Source organism: Triticum aestivum, chromosome 1B (assembly GCF_018294505.1).
Source record: "Triticum aestivum cultivar Chinese Spring chromosome 1B, IWGSC CS RefSeq v2.1, whole genome shotgun sequence".
Taxonomy (NCBI): Eukaryota; Viridiplantae; Streptophyta; class Magnoliopsida; order Poales; family Poaceae; genus Triticum; species Triticum aestivum.
In genome coordinates this window covers 268,012,861-268,031,428 of record NC_057795.1, presented here as the reverse complement: position 1 = coordinate 268,031,428, position 18,568 = coordinate 268,012,861, and positions in this window count along the sequence as shown.

Sequence of the window (18,568 nt, the reverse complement as noted above, 5' to 3'; positions counted from 1 at the left end):
GCCCCCGAGGCACGATGCTCAGGAGGTCCCCTTTAGCGCTCAAGCAGCCGCCGAAAGGTGAGAAAGGAAGACAACATCGCCTTCACAGAGCCACATTAGGTGGAGATTCTATGTCGCATCAATTAGCTATTCCAGGTGCGAAACTTATCTCGAAAACATGGAGTCGTTTTATCGTGTTGCACCAGACTTGGACGTCGGCAGCTGGGATGTAGCTGGGTCAGGCCCTCGCGAGCTTCCCTTCTCTTCCCCACACTTTCCTTGGTGCTCTACGTCCTCAGGTCCCAGCCCTCGAGCGAGCTCAGCCGCCGCTGGTATGCCAGGTCACGATTCCGTGGACAAGGCCAGGGGGTGAGGGCTGGAGAGCCAGTAAGAGCTCCTAAGTCGCAATGCTTAGGAGCCCTCCTTTTAATGCACAAGCGGATCGCGTGGAAAAGAGAGAGAGAGAGCTCACGGTGCCACCCGCTTTAGACCTCAGGAGGTTCCTGTAAACCAACACGAGAAAAGCATGGGTTGCCATTATGATTGCTGACCGGCCGTTGGTTGCTCCGAGAGAGTGGTGAGGGCACTGAGGGCCTGGTGAGGTGACACTTGCGAGGCTGTCGCGGGTCAGAGCTCGACCACTCAGTTTGTCGACGTTGCAGGGACGGACCCATGCACAAGCGTGGTGCCATCGCGAGCGGCTCCAAAGGTAGGTGTCAATCGAGCAGGCGATAATCACAGGCATGTTAAATATGAAGGGCAAATCAACTTAGATAAGTGCAGGAGGGAAACATGCCACTAGGTCAGGCCCGAGTGGCTTGGGGATGATGCAGCCCGAGGGGCGCCCCCAGCAAGGTAAACTAAAGACATAAGCAAAAGGGATACATGCCGCGGGGACATGCCCATGCGGCCTGGGAATGATGCGGCCCTGAGGGCGCTCCCAGCTGAAATGAATTCGAAAGATGTCACCTGGTACCATTGTAGAGGGGGTGTCGGAGTAGCTAATGATGCGCGGTGAAGAGGCCGGCCCTCACAAGCCACCGGAGCCCTGAGCCTCGGGAGGCTCTGGGGGTCCAGGCGGTTCCTCGAGGACCATCTCCATCTCTGCCAGGACCGCATGATGCCTGGCCTCCTGAGCTGCCAGAATGCTCCGTAGATGGCGCTGGTGGGTAGCAGCCGCGTTCGGCAGGCCGAAAGGCATGCGAACGTAGCTGTGCGGCGGACCCTTGCAGTGTCCCACGCACGAAGGCCAGAGGCGCTCCTGAGACGCGGCTCGGTTGAGCCCTCAGAAATCGATGCAGACGCGCAGCCCACCATCTTCGCCTGGATGGGGAGCTACGCCAGGCAAACGGCGATCACCGCACATGGCTCTTGCTTCCTGAAGCTCCTGATTGGCCTTGGCGATGAACTCCTTGGGGTTGGGCTTTCCACGCCCCATGCCTTCCTGAGGGAAACGTGCTGCGAACCACACCTCCAAGTGGTGCTCGAGCGCCTCCCTCGTGATTTTGGCAAAGTCTAAGGCCCTCCAGAAGAGAGCCCCCGAGCCCTGCCCAAGGAGGGCGCCGGGCGCGCCTTCCTATGCGATGGAAGGAGGCGCCCCTTGCATGGGCGCGGATCCTGATGCAACACCTCCTGAAATGCCAACCTCCTGAGGCCTTGAGCTTGGCGATGTCTTCTTCTTCTTGGGGCCTGCCTCAGGAGGGTTCCCTCCCTTGCTATCTGGGTCCTCGATTGATGCATCTTTGAAGGCGCGCTTGAGGGAGCACACCACATCTTTCTCATCACAGGGGACTGTGATGATTCCGCCGCTTCCTAGCATCTTAAGGACATTGTAGCCATGGTGGGTCACCGCCATGAACTTGGCCAAGGCTGGATACCCGAGGATGGCATTGTAAGGCAGGCGAATGTGGGCGACATCGAAGTCGGTGAGCTTTGTCGGGGGTTGGGTGCGACATATGCCAACGGATGGCTTATCATGGTGGGAGCGAGTAGAACGTCACCGGTGCCTGGAAGCGGGATGAGGCGTAGACACGGACGCCGGCGCACTTTACCCAGGTTTGGGGCTCTCCTAGGAGCACTACAAAAAAAAGACACATCCGTGACATTTTGGGCCGAACGAATTTTTTTTCTGTCATACATATGACACTTCTATGACGATAATTGTGACAAAACCCGGTATCATCATAGATGTGGTGGGCTCCTACTTCTATGACAAAAAATCATGACAGAAAATGGGCTTTTCGTCCTGGGCGGGGCGGAGACGCAGCTGCATGACATTCTTTGGGCCGTCCATGACAGAAAAAACCATGGTAGAAGCGAGGGGAAGTAAAATTTCGGGGAGTTGCCGGTTACGGTGGGAGGTCAGGGGCCGAGCGATGCACGTTTCTCTCGTACACATACGCGCGTGTGTGCGAGGCATTGGCTCTAACTGAACCCGAGCGATTGCACTGCAGGCTACACGTTACTGAACCCGAGCGATCGATCGATGGCTGTTAACTGAACCCGATGGAGCGATTCCTTCACTACTGCTGCTAACTGAAGCCGATTGATTGGATGAATAGTGAGCGTTGCGGGGGGGGGGGGGGTGGATGAACAGTGAGTGGTGGTGTTGCCTCTGGATGAACAAGACCTCGTGGTGTGGAGGGCTGGATGAACAGTAGACGGTGGAGGGGTGGCCGTGGAGGGGTGGTTGAACAGGACCCCGTGGTGTGGAGGGCTGGATGAACAGTAGACGGTGGAGGGCTGGATGAACAGTAGACGGTGGAGGGGTGGTTGAACAGTAGCCGGTGGAGTTGCGCGCGGTGGAGGCTGGATGAACAGGAGCCCGTGGAGGCTGGTGGAGGTCGACGGTGGAGATGAACAGTATCCCGTGGAGTCCCGTTTTGCGGTACGCCACACCCCTCCCGATGAACAGGACCCCCATTTCGACCGTAGCGCTCCAACACAAGTCTGTTTCGTCTGTTTTGCGGTACGCCACACCCCTCCCAATCAACAGGACCCCCGTTTCGACTGTAGGAGGTCCATTTCGTCCGTTTTGCGGTACGCCACACCCCTCCCAATCAACATGACCCCCGTTTCGACCGTAGGAGGTCTGTTTCCTCTGCTTTGCGGTACGCCACACCCCTCTCGATCAATAGGACCCCGTTCCGAATGTAGGAGGTTCGTTTCCTCCGTTGTGCGGTACATCAGGCCTCGTTTCCATCGCCTGTTACGTCCAAGCCCTCCCGATGAACACGACCACGCATTCCGTTCCGACCCAGCCGGTTGGCTCCCCATGAACACGACGACGATGCTGTTTCTCCATTCCGACCCAGCCATGTATGTATGCACGAGTAGGCGTTCGAGACCCTGCCCGTATGTACGTACGTGGCCGTATTTTCTTTCTTGCACCCTCGCCGCTATACATACGTGTACATGCTACATGCACGCCTCTACTACGACACGTGCACGCCTCTACTACGACACGTGCGCGCCTCTACATCGACCAGTATGTATGTACACGTTCGTGACCAGAATGACAATGCTACGTACGCTTCGACCAAGTGGGTCCCGACTATTAGACACTTCCTTGCCTGCGAAGATGTAGGTGGTGGGTCCCAGCAGTCAGGGGGCGAATCGTTTTTTTTGCCCGGACGCACTTCCTTGCGTGCGAAGATCTAGCTGGTGGGTCCCAGCAGTCAGGGTGAAATGTTTTTTTCGCGAAATACGGTGGCCCGTCCGGTGGGTCCCCGCTGTCAGGTGGAGGAATAATTATTTTGCACGTAATAAGGAGGCACTTCCTTGCGGCCGCCGTGGACCCAGCTGTCAGCCTCTCCACGCACAGTACTCTTCCGATGGAAGTTGGTCGTTGACCACATTGACCACGCGGCACTGAGAGCACCACGGCGGTGGACGACGGCGAGGCCTAGGAAGGGGACGACACGGAGCCGGGGAAGACGCAGCAGTGGATGCCCACGCGAAGAGGAGTACGAGGGTGAGGCTGCCGTCGCTGCAAAATAACAGGGGGTGTGGGTGAGTAGAGGGATGGCCTGGCCAGTGGTGGGAGTAATAGGGGGCGGTGAGGCCTCCGCGGCATCACAGCCGGCCACGGGAGGCAGGAGCACGCGGCACGACCGGCGCTGCTTTGGGCGGCTGGAGCACGAAGACCAGAGGTTGAAGAAGCACTACGGCCGATGGATGGACATCGTACGGTCACTGGAGCTAGAGTCGTTCATATTGACTAAGTTCACAAAGCCCTCCGTCCCCGTAAACTTAGTAGGCCCACAAGTCAGCCTCCCACCAAGGTGAGTCCCAGCTAGCAGGGGGAGTATTCATTTTTTTGTGCGTAATAAGGAGGCATTTCCGGTGGGTCCGAGCTGACAGCGGTGGGAACGTTTTTTTCGCGAAATACAGAGACCCTTCCGGTGGGTCCCAGCTATCAGGTGGAGGAATCATTATTTTGCACGTAATAAGGAGGCATTTTCCTGTGTGGGCCCCTACTGTCAGCCTCTTCCGATGGCTGTTGTTTGTTGACCATGTTGACCTCGCCGCGCCGAGAGCACAAACGCGATGGACGAGGGCCCAGGAAGAGAACCACCGCAGCAGATGCCCACGCTGAGGGGAGAACGAGCGCTGGCTGGTAGACTGTGGAGTGAGCCTGACGTTGTCGGAAAATAACAGGATGTGTGGGTGGTTAGAGGGATGGCCTGGCGGCAGCACAGCCAGGCACGGGAGGAGGGAGCAGGTAGTCCCGCCGGCGCTGGTTTGGGCGGCTGGAGCAGGAAGATCGAAGATTGAAGAAGCACGGCGGCCGTTGGATGGACATCCAACAGTCACTGTTGTGTGTTGACTAAGTTGACAAAGCCTTGCGTACGCATCAAAAAAAATTAGGACAGCGTCATCGTCAACCTAGTAGGCCCAGAAGTCAGCCTTTGTCTCACAAAGTAGAGTATGTTGGAGTACAACCGGCTACACGTTTACAATCCGCTTCTCTTCTCTCTCCTCTTCTCTCTCCTTCAACTAAGCACAAATACTATATTTAAATCCTTATAGCCTACTTATGTCATCTAATTATAGTACTCCCTCCGTATCTTTTTAGTCCGCATATAAGATTTGGTCAAAGTCAAACTACACAAAGTTTGACCAAATTTATAAAAAATAATATGAACATCTACAGTACTAAAACTATATAGTATGAAAATACGTTTCATGGTGCATCTCATAATATTGATTTCATATTGTGAATGTTTATATTTTTTAATATAAAGTTAGTCAAACTCAACAAAGCTTGACTTTAACCAAACCTTATATGCGGACTAAAAAGAAACGGAGGGAGTACTTGCTCTAAAAGTTACTATCCACTGTGTAGTCTGAAATGTCGGGCATGCAGCGGGCGGTGCCCTCGGTCGGCGCGCCGCTTCAATGGCGGAAGCAGTGAGAGGTCGCGTCGCCCTGACTTGCCATCAATGTGGAGCGGCAGGCTCAGCTGGCGCTGGGCGGGAAGCGCGCGCGGGAGGGGGGAGGGGTTTTTGTTGGGCCAAGAAGGTGAGAAGCCAACTTGGGATCGGTCCGGATGGGGAAATATCATGTGCTCCCATACTCTGCATATGACACTAGTCTATGTTACTACTCCCTCCTTTCTGGTTTATAGAGATGTTTAGAGTAACATAGTAATATGTTACAGTACAAGTTACTCCCCACTATGGCCAGCCTTGGCCTCTCCCAGTGCTCCACCATGTATAGCTGCTAAGCCTGCCACGTAGGCATAAAATATGATGTGGCACCAATAAACTAAGCACCTATGAATTGAACACTTGAGTTACTAAGCCATTTAATGCACTTAGCACCTCATCTAAAGAGCATTAATAGTATAGCCAGCTGCTGGCTATAAGCATACAACCCATCTTAGGCTGGTCATAGTGGGGAGTAACTTAGACTAGTAACATGCATATGTTACTAGTATATGTTACTACCTCTATAGTGCATAGTATCATAGCTGGTCTCATTTATTGCCATGCATGACACATAGTAGCATCACATTTATTATGTTACGGTATCTACCTATGTTACTATAACCATCTCTCTCTTCTTTAATTGTCTGCCACATAAGCATGTTTGCGAGTCCCAAGTGCATGATACTACTTATGTTACCCCCACTATGGCCAGCCTTATAGTCAACATGTACAAAGTGCCTAGGAGCACGTGCTAGAGCTGGCTCTTCACGAAGAGCCCGCTTACCTTCTCTCTCCTCTTCTCTTTCCTCCAACTAAGCAGAAATATACTACTGTTTATTCCTTATAGCCCGCTGACTCAGCTCTATTGTACTTGCTCTAAGCACATCTAAGCACTTGCTAGCACCCCCTTGACCGTGGACCTTGACGGTGTACGTCACCTTGTGTCTCATAATTTTCCTCGTCATCATCTGAGTCCTAGAAGATCTCACCCACATCATCATTAACATGCAGCTGCCTTGATAGACAACGTGCGCAGAAGGAGTAGAGGCGACTGGGGACGCACCACCACCACGTCGTGGGCACTCCGTATGTGCTCGTGTGCGTGCAGCGTGCGTGTTTTTTCCATCGGTGCTAGCTCTAAGGCCGAGGCTGCGGTCGTCTTTGTCTCCGACTAGTAGTTGAGCAACGACGGCAAAGAGGTGCTGCAAGAGATGTGTATGCGCTGTTGCGTGCGAGCTTCGCCGTAGCACGACGAACCGGACGTCGCCGCGGATGGCGCACGCCTCCATGCAGCCGAGTGTGTGCGCATGCATGTTTTATTCACGTGCATTCTGCGGCCGAGCGTGTGTGCATGCACGTCTTGTGTACGTGCGTTGTGTGCTCCATGTTGTGCATGTATGTGCATGAGTTGGATCGGATGGAGTTAGTGCATTGGCTTGTGTACATATTTTAGAGTGTAGATTCAGTCATTTTGTTTCGTATGTAGTCCCTTATTGAAATATCTAAAAAGACTTATATTTGGGAACGGAGGGAATATAAAACATCTTCAACTTAGCATCCTGATGTACCGTTTCTAGTGGTTAGCGAAAAGTTCATGTTCTTTTAGTTGTTTATAGGTGGGCAGGCGGCAAAAAAACAGGGGAAAACGCGCAAGGTTCCTTGCAGACGCTCCACCGCAAGGTTCCTTGCTCCTCCTCGGTCGTCGGGAATCTATGCTCTTCAACTCTTTTCTTTTACGTGAGCTTTGTTCATCCTTTTTCCCAACACGCGAGACATCTAGCATCAAGGTGCATGTGCCATGCAAGAAAATGGAGATGATCAGATAAGCAGTGCGTAAGTGAATCGTGCGGGGGAAAGCGGGGGAAAACCCTTTTCCGTAAGTGAGTCGTGCACTTCGATGGTACCTACGCAATATTTTTTCTCCTCGATGGCACGAAAATGGCACGTGAATAGTGCATGTACTCAACGACGGAGCACGGGATGGTAGCAATGACATGGTCAGCCCTTTTTTGGAGAGAGTACGTACTACTAGTAAATAACTTTGATGTGTCCCGTCAACTCGCAGAACGATGAGAAGCTTGATTACGCCTTCTCCCTCGCCAACGCGTGCGTGGTGGCTCACAGCACGAGGAGAAACTTTTGCTTACAAGCGGTGGACGTCCAGAAGTTCATTTGGTGTCAGATTGCCAGAAGCACTACTGTAGAACCATCGACTTCTGGAAGAGGCGAAGAGCCAAGCGCAAGGTCACCTACTAACCTTAGGCTAGGCGTAGTGGGAGTAACATAAGTAGACGTACCTCCTTTTTTTATTATAGAAACAACCAAACACGAATATCAAGGTGTTGGTTACATAGAACAAATTTCCTGCAGTCTGTGCTCAGCCCTCCTCTATCTCTCTTCTCAGCCAGCCAGCGGACGCGCGGAGCCTATCGTCTGTTTGCTCACATGCGGCCCCACATGTTAGTGAAAACGCAAGAGGACCCACTGAACCTGCACATCTTTCACCTTGACGTGCTGGTGATGAAAAACAAATCCAAGAAAGAGCTTTGGTGGCCGCTTTTGGAGTTACTCAAGAGTAGTAAGATTCTATTTACAGTTTAACCCAAGATGCACATCTCGTGGCTTCAACTTATCAACTACCACTCTATTTTCTTTGATGACACGACCTGGATGCTGGATGTCCCACGTGTTGGCAAAAGGAGGAAGAACCCGACCAAATCTTCGGTTGTGCTCTTGGATTAGACTAGTTGTACTAACTTAAAATTTTTATTGTGTACTCCCTCCGTTCCAAAATACTTGACTTCCATTTGTCCAAAATGGATGTGCCTATATACAGAACATGTCTAGATACATATATATTTTGACAAATACTACCTCCGTCCGGGTTTATTGGTCCCCATTATATTTCGTGCCAAATTTTGACCATAGATTAAACTAACAAAATGTTTACGCATGTCACCAAACATTATATTTTTGAAAACTATGTTCAAATATGAATCCAATGAGATAATTTTTCTTGACATGCATTAACATTTTGTTAGTTAAATCTTTAGTCAAAATTTGACACAAACTACAAAGGGGACCTATAAACCAGGACAGAGGTAGTACAACGGAGGGAGTAGAATGCATGCAAGTTTTTGTATTGGGAAGAAGAGTACATCCATATATTGATAGAGCGTTGGAGTTGGCCTTACAAGTGGGACCGCAGTTGAGGAAACCGACTATCGGCAAACCCCCACCTCGCCCGCCGCGCGATGGCTGAGTTAGAGAAACGATGAGGTTGAAGAGATTGCTCTAGCATGGACTCCAAGAAATATGGTGTCAGATGAAAGTCGTGCTGGTGGCGTGTGCCGTACTCCTGTATGTGAATGTTTGTTCTGGCCCATGCCACCCTACTACTCCTACTACTTACTATATAGTACTAGTATCGAGGATTCGAGGTGCTGGTTATGTAGTACAATATGGCTACAGTAAAAACACCCGCACGACGCGCGAAGCATGTGAAGCTAGTACAAATAGTGTACTACTATTGTTGATTGGCCTCATCCGATAACCTGTTGCAATGCACGTAAAATTATGTATTCGGAAAATATTTTTTTGCCTCGTCGCACCAGTCACTCACAGAAGCAACTCCTAAGCCATTCATAAATTTAGTAAGTTTATCATAGGCATATCATTTTATTACATACAATAGGTCATCAACCCACATCGACAACAAGGATACATTATAAATACTAAAGTTTTCACCACACAACAAATAACAAGCAATGAAATGAACTTCAATTCAACCATTCCTCGGCGTTGGAAACACTTGCTTTGAACCACAAGTGATTCTCTGGGACGGGGCATCTATTGTCGATCTCGAGACCAACGCATGACTGATCATCCAGGCTGAAGCGGCCTACTATATCAGTACCAGGGTAGGGAACCACACTAATGTACGAGGTATAGACACAATTGCTTCTCATAAATGGTGCTAGTAACATTGTGTGAACAGCAGTTGGATCGCCTTTCACCATCATTGGATAGTTTTGTCCAAGGAAGAGCGAGTTTTCTCCAAGACTGTCAATTCTGTACCAGGGAGAACGTGTTGGCGCTAGCACACTAGTATCCATCCCGAATACCATGCAACGGGTGTTGGAATAGGTCCGGAGAGTGCGACCATGGGAGACTACACCTGCTTCCTTAGCAGTAACATCATCAGTGGGCTGTATACACACGAGAAGAGGTGATCCATCGGAATTAGTTGCCAGGCGCCAGTGAGTATATGGGCGCTGCTCGTCCTCATGCTCGTGATCATCACCATCATCATCTCCCCCTTGGTTATAAAAATTTTCAAGTATAGGTGGTGGAATGTTCACAGGACCTTGGAAACACAAGAAGAAGGTTAATTAGTAAAGGGAAGCTTGCTAACCCACATGCATGTGGATGAAACAATTATAATTACGGTGGAAGACAAACGTACCGAAATCATAAGGATTCCATGCAAAAACAGTGCCACGAGTGGTGGCAGCAGACACAAGGCCCTCGTATTGAATTGCATCACAGTACTCATGCATGTACAGAAACTGATTTTTGAGCAATGTCCATCGAGTCAAACCAGCAACGACGGCAACAAGCTTGTGGAAGATAGCCACAACTTCATAGTTTTTGTAATTCCAAGAGCGGGTGGGAACTCGAGAAATTGCTATCTTCCATAGAAGACAGTCACCATGATTGTATTTGAACGTGCGTACAATACCGGTGTGCTCAACCTCTAGGCAGTTTGTTGAGATTTTTGGAAGTGGAACCCGGTCACGAGTATACACATTCACAAGTTCCCACTCGCAGTTGGACCCAATGTAAACAACCCAATATCCATTTGCGCCTGCCCAAGCCTTGCCCACAAGCGATGGCATCTTAACATCATACGTATCATTATCAAGCCGCATCAACTTGCACAGGGCGAGGCCTCCGTCGTGATGGTGCCAGTCATCAGGGTCACGGCAAAGAAGATAGGGGAGATCAAACCATTCCTTGACTCTTGGGTTCCTTGTAATGATGTTACTAGTTGAGTCAAGAATGGGCTTGAACAAACCTGCCATGCTAGCCGAGGTGATGACGTCGCACCGATCAATGAGTTCCTCCACCACGTCATCTTTCAGATCGGGGCTAGAATAACGGGGTCATTTCCGTCCTGTTCCCTCCATGGAGAAGACGATCGAACAATGGCAGAAGAAAGCGTGAAGGGCTGAAGGAAAATGGAGGAGGGAGAGGAAGAGCGTGCGACAGCAGTTCCAAATCGAGAGGGAAAGGCGAAGAGTTGGTGGACGGTTGCCAGTTTGCCACGGTTCACGAAGGGGCGCCCCGGCCTACACGTTGGTTCGGAAATACTCCTACTACTCGTCATCGTCTCACTAATATGTTGTAACGGAACCACATGTCAACGAAACATGGTGTGTAATTTCTCGTGCAAAATGCGATCTGGCCGCGTTGGCCCGAGGTGCCGCATTAGTTTTTTTTTGAAAGTTTGCCGCATTATCGACCTTTATTTTTTTAACATGCAATCTGAATGGATAGCTCCTGTGGTCATCACACGTGAGCGGATATAGTGATGGTTGATTCGCCCGAACAACTTATTACTGTAGGAATATGGGAGTACCAGTGGATTCAAGGAACAGATAAATGATGGTTGCTTCGTCCGAGCAACTTACTGTGGCGAAGGTGGGGCTCTGTGATTTGACTGCTCACTAGTCATTACTACTGCGGCGCAACGACCGGGGTGAATCTTTCCCTGAAGTTGTGTTGTGCACTCAATATTGCTGCATGGCAGTTGGAGCCGGATTAAGGATGTCCAACATGTCGGTGAAACAAAGTTGAATTGTTTCTGTCATTGCTATCAATCCTTCAGGATTTGTTTATATGTACGCATAATTTTGATGAAATTGTACTGTGATGCTATGAAGGTTTCAACCCTGGTTCCCGCAGGAAAAAAAGGTTTCAACTTAGGATTCATGTGTCTTGCCTCGAGATTATCTCGTTACAACATTCCATCAAATACAAATGAAACTACCATGGCTAATGCATCTCAATGGTTCGCAGATCGGCCCCAATATTCACATCAGAACTGAAGACAAAGTTGTGAGAAGGTGTACAAATAAAGAAAAAAATTATAATTGATCGATGATGTTCGTACGCATGGCTCCATTTCCTTGGCACAATGTTCATTGCTTGGTAGCTAGTTTCACCCAGCTCTGTAGCCAAAAAAGAGGTGTATGAAGGACACCACAATCCGATAATTTTGTGCAGCTCCACTAAAATCGGGTGGACCATCCCTATTTGCAAAGATATCCAGTCAGTGTGATTACAATAATAGTGGAACCAGATGATGAAACATAACACACATAAATAGAAGCCGATCACCTCTATGATCTCTCTTTAGGACTAACTTCTTGTTGGAGAAGATTAGGCATGGAGTTGGATGAGGAGGATAGCAAAACCAGTCTCCCTTTCCGCAGTCCCACAGAAATGTAAAAACGTAGCCCGTGTGACATTTTGGCGGAACTGCACAAAACACTCTTCAGAAAAGTGATTTGTGCAGTTCATCAAAAGGTCGCAATAGCAACGAGGTGAAAATGGATAGCCCTGTTTGCAAAAGGAGGTCGAAAGGAAACAATTACTGCCCAATAACACGAGTTGAAGACACATACACCGACAAAAAAGAAGCATGTTCCATGTAAAAACGGAAAGATAACACATGGTGGTTTATCAAAAATGGTTTGAGGACGAGATTGCAGGATGGAAAGTACGCCGGCTGAGATACGATTTAAGCAAACAACTAAAGAAGATCCACATGCAGCAACGTGGGAAGATGGGCAGTGGTGCAAGGCCGGAGGAAGCTGTACCTGAGGGTCATCGGGATGTTACTAGGAGGGCGCCGGCGGCCGGGATCTGCCCATACCGCGGCAGCGTGCAAGTGGCGAAGGCCCTACCGCGCTGGAGCTTGGTCACAGAGAACGGCGGGTACCGCAGATCGGGACGAGCTGCCTCAACGCCGTCGAACGGAGAGACGATGCACATCCTCCCTTTCCGCCGGCGGACGGGATGTGGCCAGATCACTGACCAACGCTGGGAGAGAGAGAGGCCACGACGGCCTTGTGTGAGATTGTGTGACGAGACTCACGAGAGACAAACCCATTTTTCCATTTTCCCCACGGCAATGGTTTTATATTCTAGGCATGGTACCCGACCCTCCTTCGAGTAAACAACCGCTACACACATCAAATTATCACGTGTGCTGCCTTTTCATATAGAAATGAACTCCACCGTGTACCCGCGTGGGTGTGGCCGGGAACGAGACGTGAGTACGTGCGTCCTGCATGCACTTCTTCTTTAGGTGCAGCTACGTACTGTAACGCCCCGGATACAACTTTCCATATTCGTAACTCCAACTCTTGCCTTTTCCGGAGATGCGATATGTTATTTCCTCCGTGGTTGGGTTTTTGTCTTTTGTTTTGCTTTTTGTTCTTGTTATGCATCTCATCTCATAGCATCATGCGCATTGCATCGGCATCGTTTTCATAAAACTTGCATCCGTTCGGGTTTCCCCGGTCCTCTCCGTTGTCCGTTCCGAGCCCTCAGACCCCTCGCACGCGCCCGTGGCACCTCCGAAATATTATTTTATAAGTGGTATAAAAATGTTCTCAGAATGGGTTGCAACTTGTCGTGCGGTCTTATTATAGTGTAGACAGGCCGCCTGCCAAGTTTCGTCGCATTCGGAGTCCGTTTGACTGCCCAACCGTTAATTATGTAACCGCGATATAGTCGGTATATTCGTCGGACGTTTCGGTCTCCGAAACTACCGCCGGGCTGCACTTCTCTTCTCTCCTCTCGGCCCAACTCCTCTTCACAGCCCACTAGCCCACCTACCTAACATCCCTCCGCTCCGGACCGCCAGATCGAGATCCGAGGGTCCGAAACCCCTCCAAAAAACCCCCCAAACCCTAGCCCCTTCCATATATATAAACCCCCCATGCCATTTTTGGTCTAACCCTAGTCTAAACCCTACCCTAACCTCCAGCCTCCGGATCCTCCCACCGCCACCTGCTCAGCCCCCCCCCCCCGAAACCCACCAAATCCACCCGGCCACCCGTCCACGCCACTTGTCGCCGGCCCAGTGGCTAGCGCCGCCGCCAATCGCGCCCGTGGCCACTCCCCGTGCGCCACGTCGCCCTAATCGCCCCACTTCGCCGCAGCCCCGATCCGGCCCGCCCCAGGCCCGATCTGGGCCGCGCCCCGGCCCGCGCGCGCCGCCGCTCGCCTGTCCCGCGCCCCCGTCCGCTCGCTCCTCTGCTTTGGCGCCGTCCCCGTTGCGAGTGCCTCTCCGTCGCCTGCCGGCGCCTTCCTGCGCCCTCGCCGTCGGCGACCTCGACGCCCAGGCCAGATCCGCCGCCCTCTGCCTTCTTCTCCTTCTCCCCTCTCCTCCTCCCTCTAATCTCTCTCCTCCCCGCAGGGAACCGCGCCGCCACCGACTGGGGATCTTGCCTCCAGCTCCGTCGCCGGAGCTCCCCGCCCCGTTCCGGCGCCGGGAATGGGCTCCCGACGCCCGGATCCGGCCTCCCCTCGCCGGATCTAGCCTCCTCTGCCTCCCCATGGCTGAGAACCGCCGTCCTCCCTCGCCGTTGGATGCTGGTGCCGCCGGCCTCGTCCCCGTTCGGGAGAGACGACGGCAGCCGTCACCGGCCACGTGGGCCGCGCCCCCCTCCCGCGTGGGCCTCCTCAGCGCCCGGCCCAGCAGCGCCCTTCGCCCGCTTCAGCCCAGCACGCGCACCGCACCCACGTTGACCAGGCCCAGCCGAAGCCAGCCAGGCCCAGCGGCCTCCAAGGCCTGCCTTGGCCTCTCCTCCGACTGGGCCGAGCCCATGGGTGAGCAGCGCCCAGCCCCTCTTCTGTGCATGTTGGGCCAGTTAGTTTCGGCCCATGTATTTTTTTTCCATACGCTGCGAATTTAGCTAATTTCCAGAGACTCCAGTTTTACAGATTGCCCCTCCATGTTCATGCATATAATAACTAATAAACCGTGCATCGGATTAAAATAATTTATATATGTAAAATGCTCAGAAAATTGTGTAGATTAATAATATGCCATTTTCATCCATGTTTAAAATGTTTAAAATGCTGTTTGTGTTAATTTGCTTATATGCCATGTTAAAATGCTTTAATTCATAACTAAATAACCGTAGCTTGGAATTGAATGTTCTTTATATGTAAATGGGGTGGAAAAATTCCTAGATTAACAAGGTGCACTTTATTTTCCTAATTAACAACTCTAAAATTGTGTTTAGGGCAGAACAGTACCGAAGCTAAAATATGGACAGGAGGATTTTCCGGAATTGTTGTTTGTTGTTTCCGGCCTCATTTAAACTTGCCTAAATAGGTAGTTTCATTATGTTTCACCCGCTTGCCATGCTAATAACATTTAATATTGTTGGGTACATAACCGAGATCAAACTAAATATGTCCATGTGGTGTTTTGTCAATATGCAACTCGTTGCATATTGTGCTCCAGTAAACTTGTAGTATTGTGTGTTGCAGTTTGTCATGCCATGCCTCATTAAACCGGACATGCATCATACTTGTTTGTGCATCACGCCATGTTTATGCTTGTGCATTTACCATGTTGTTTGTTTCTTTCCGGTGTTGCTTCTTAGTTCCGGTAATGTTGCGATTGTGAGGATTCGTTCGACTGCTCCCGTTCGTCTTCTTCATGGACTCGTTCTTCTTCCTAGCGGGATTTCAGGCAAGATGACCGCTACCCTGGATCTCACTACTATCATTGCTATGCTAGTTGCTTCGTTCTATCGCTTTGCTGCGCTACTTATCATCTGTTTGTCGAGCCATCCCATGTTGCCATGAACCTCTAACCTTGACAGCTTTCCTATGCAAACCGTTGCTTGGCTATGTTACCGCTTTGCTTAGCCCCTCTTATAGCGTTGCTAGTTGCAGGTGAGGTTGAAGATTTCTCCAGGGTGGACAGGATTTTGGTTGGGATATCACAATATCTCTTATATTATTAATGCATCTATATATTTGGTAAAGGGTGGAAGGCTCGGCCTTTTGCCTGGTGTTTTGTTCCACTTTTGCCGCCCTAGTTTCCGTCATACCGGTGTTATGTTCCCGGATTTTGCGTTCCTTACGCGGTCGGGTGATTTATGGGACCCCCTCGACAGTTCGCTTTGAATAAAACTCCTCCAGCAAGGCCCAACCTTGGTTTTACCATTTTACTCACCACCACCTACCTTTTCCCTTGGGAGTCGCTCTCTCGAGGGTCATCTTTATTTTAGCCCCCGGGCCAGTGCTTGTCTAAGTGTTGGTCCGAACCGAGTAACCTGCGGGGCCACCTCGGGGCAACTCGAGGGCTGGTTTTACTCGTAGCTTGACTCATCCGGTGTTGCCCTGAGAACGAGATATGTGCAGCTTCTATCAGGATGTTGGCGCATCGGGCGGCTTTGCTGGTCTTGTTTTACCATTGTCGAAATGTCTTGTAAACCGGGATTCCGAGTCTGATCGGGTCTTCCTGGGAGAAGGTCTATTCCTTCGTTGATCGCGAGAGCTTGTCATGGGCTAAGTTGGGACACCCCTGCAGGGTATAATCTTTCGAAAGCCGTGCCTGCGGTTATAGGCAGATGGGAATTTGTTAATGTCCGGTTGTAGATAACTTGGCACCAGATCCGAATTAAAACGCATCAACCGCGTGTGTAGCCGTGATGGTCTCTTCTCGGTGGAGTCCGGGAAGTGCACACGGTTTCTGGGTTATGTTTGACGTGAGTAGGAGTTCAGGATCACTTCTTGATCATTGCTAGCTTCACGACCGTTCCGCTTGTTCTCTTCTCGCTCTTATTTGCGTATGTTAGCCACCATATATGCTTAGTCGCTGCTGCAGCCTCACCACTTTACCCCTTCCTTTCCTTTTAAGCTTTGCTAGTCTTGATACCCATGGTAATGGGATTGCTGAGTCCTCGTGGCTCACAGATTACTACAACAACAGTTGCAGGTACAGGTTGTGCGATGATCATGATGTGAGAGCGATGCTTGATCCTGTTGAGTTCTTCTTCTGCTTCTTCTTCGGTCAGGGGATAGGTTCCAGGTCGGTAGCCTGGGCTAGTAGGGTGGATGTCGTTTGAGTTTCTGTTTGTGATTCATCCGTAGTCGGATGATGCTCTGATGTATTGTGATGTTGTATTCCTGTGGCATTGTATGCCTTATGTATGTATCCCCATCTATTATGTAATGTTGATGTAATGATATCCACCTTGCAAAAGCGTTTCAATATGCGGGTCTATCCTTGGTGGGACCTTCGAGTTCCTTTTGGATAGGGTCGCATATTGGACGTGACACGTACGTGGGTGGGTGTGAGAGAGATGGTTTGTGCGAAACAGAGGCAATGTGTTGATGATATCTCAATCAAAAAAACGTAACATATGCAATGTGTGTGAAACGGAGTCATGGACGTGAGATATCGATAAAATTGAAAACATGGATGAAGTGTGTGGCTGCGTGATCGATAAAGAGTGCCATCAAATTTGTGTTTGCCCACGTCAAAGATACAGGGCGGCTGGCCTACTGGAATTTGAGAGGGCAGAGGTGCAGTTCTTCTCCGTGGCATGGATATCTACCTACAACGTTCGACTATCGGTGTGTGTGTGGGGGGGGGGGGGTAGAGACCGGTCGACTAGTATATGTGTGGGGAAGGAGAGAGACGTAGCTATGTATTGAGGGAGATCGATCGACATCCATGGATATGTGTAGCAGAGGAATAAGGTTGGGAAAAAGACAAAGGTAGAGCGTTGGAGGGTTGATGGTGGAGTGGCGTCTCACAAATGGTGGGAGAGGCCTTCTAGACAAACGGAGGGTATGAGTGCAATATCAATAAGAGAGGGCGGGGGATGTCTGTCTGTCTATGCACATGCGTGTGAGAGACGGGTTGGGAGGTATTCAAGGATGATGAGGGGAGAAGATATGGTTGTGGTAAGCATGCGTAACTACATAGGAAGATCAACCGTCGTGTGTCCGAGAAAAGGAGAGACATAACTAGCGAGGTAAGTGTATCGGTGCTTGGTGAAAACGAATTATAGTCGACCTGGCTATATGTAGGGAGATCAGTTCATATACACGCCTGCATGTGTTGGAAGCAAATAAGGTCCAGAGAGGCAGACAGGGGAGAGGGTGTGGCTAAGAGGTGGTGTGAGAGGCCTACCATGTCGAGGGGGGAGGAGTGTGCGAGCATGTGATTAATGAAAAGAGGGGCGGGAGTGTGCACCTGCGTGGAATCATATTGGACATATGGGGGCATGGACGGTGAGAAGAGAAGAGGGGAAGTATATATGTGTTTGTTGTAGGCACACTTGGCTAGAGAGGTATATCGACCGGTGTGTGCCACAAAGAAGGAGCCGGGGGCCTACACACACTGCTGGTGGATGACCTAAAGAGAAATAATGAACGTGCGCGATGGAGGGGACACTAAGGGTGTGTGAGGGGGGCGGGCATGTGCATGCATGATAGAAAGTTAGCGCTAGCTAGCTACAAATAGAAGAGGGTCCTGAAGGTGTAAAAGACGAACAAAGATCATAATTCATTATAAAAAGGTGGATACGGATACTTGAAGAAGATATCATAATGTAGAACATTGATTATAATTTGGGCTAATGTGTGGCTTTTGCAACTCAGGTCTAAATACTTGTCATAATGTAGGGGGCGGGGCACTATACTTTGTGTGATAAAGACGGTGTACGTATGGAACATGGTTTAGATTATGAATATATAGTTAGTACATCAAATGTACTATTATTTGGAATCAACATCAAGTGTATTCACAAAACAGAATTCAAGTTCATGTAGTACACATAGTTCATATCTATCTCTATGTAATCATGTGGTGTGTTATTAAGGTAATACACGAAAGATGGTTGAAGTTGGCAACAATGATGATTGTAGATTCTTATTGAAATAGAGAAACGAATTCAAATTTAGTTAAAATTGCAACGGTAGTATAGACATTTGGAATGCACTAAAATGTTGGTATGAGTAGGTTACATGCATTATACAGCAAGCAAAAAAATTTAATCGAACATAACATGGATTCATACTCCCTCCTTCCATCTATATAGGGCGTAATGAGA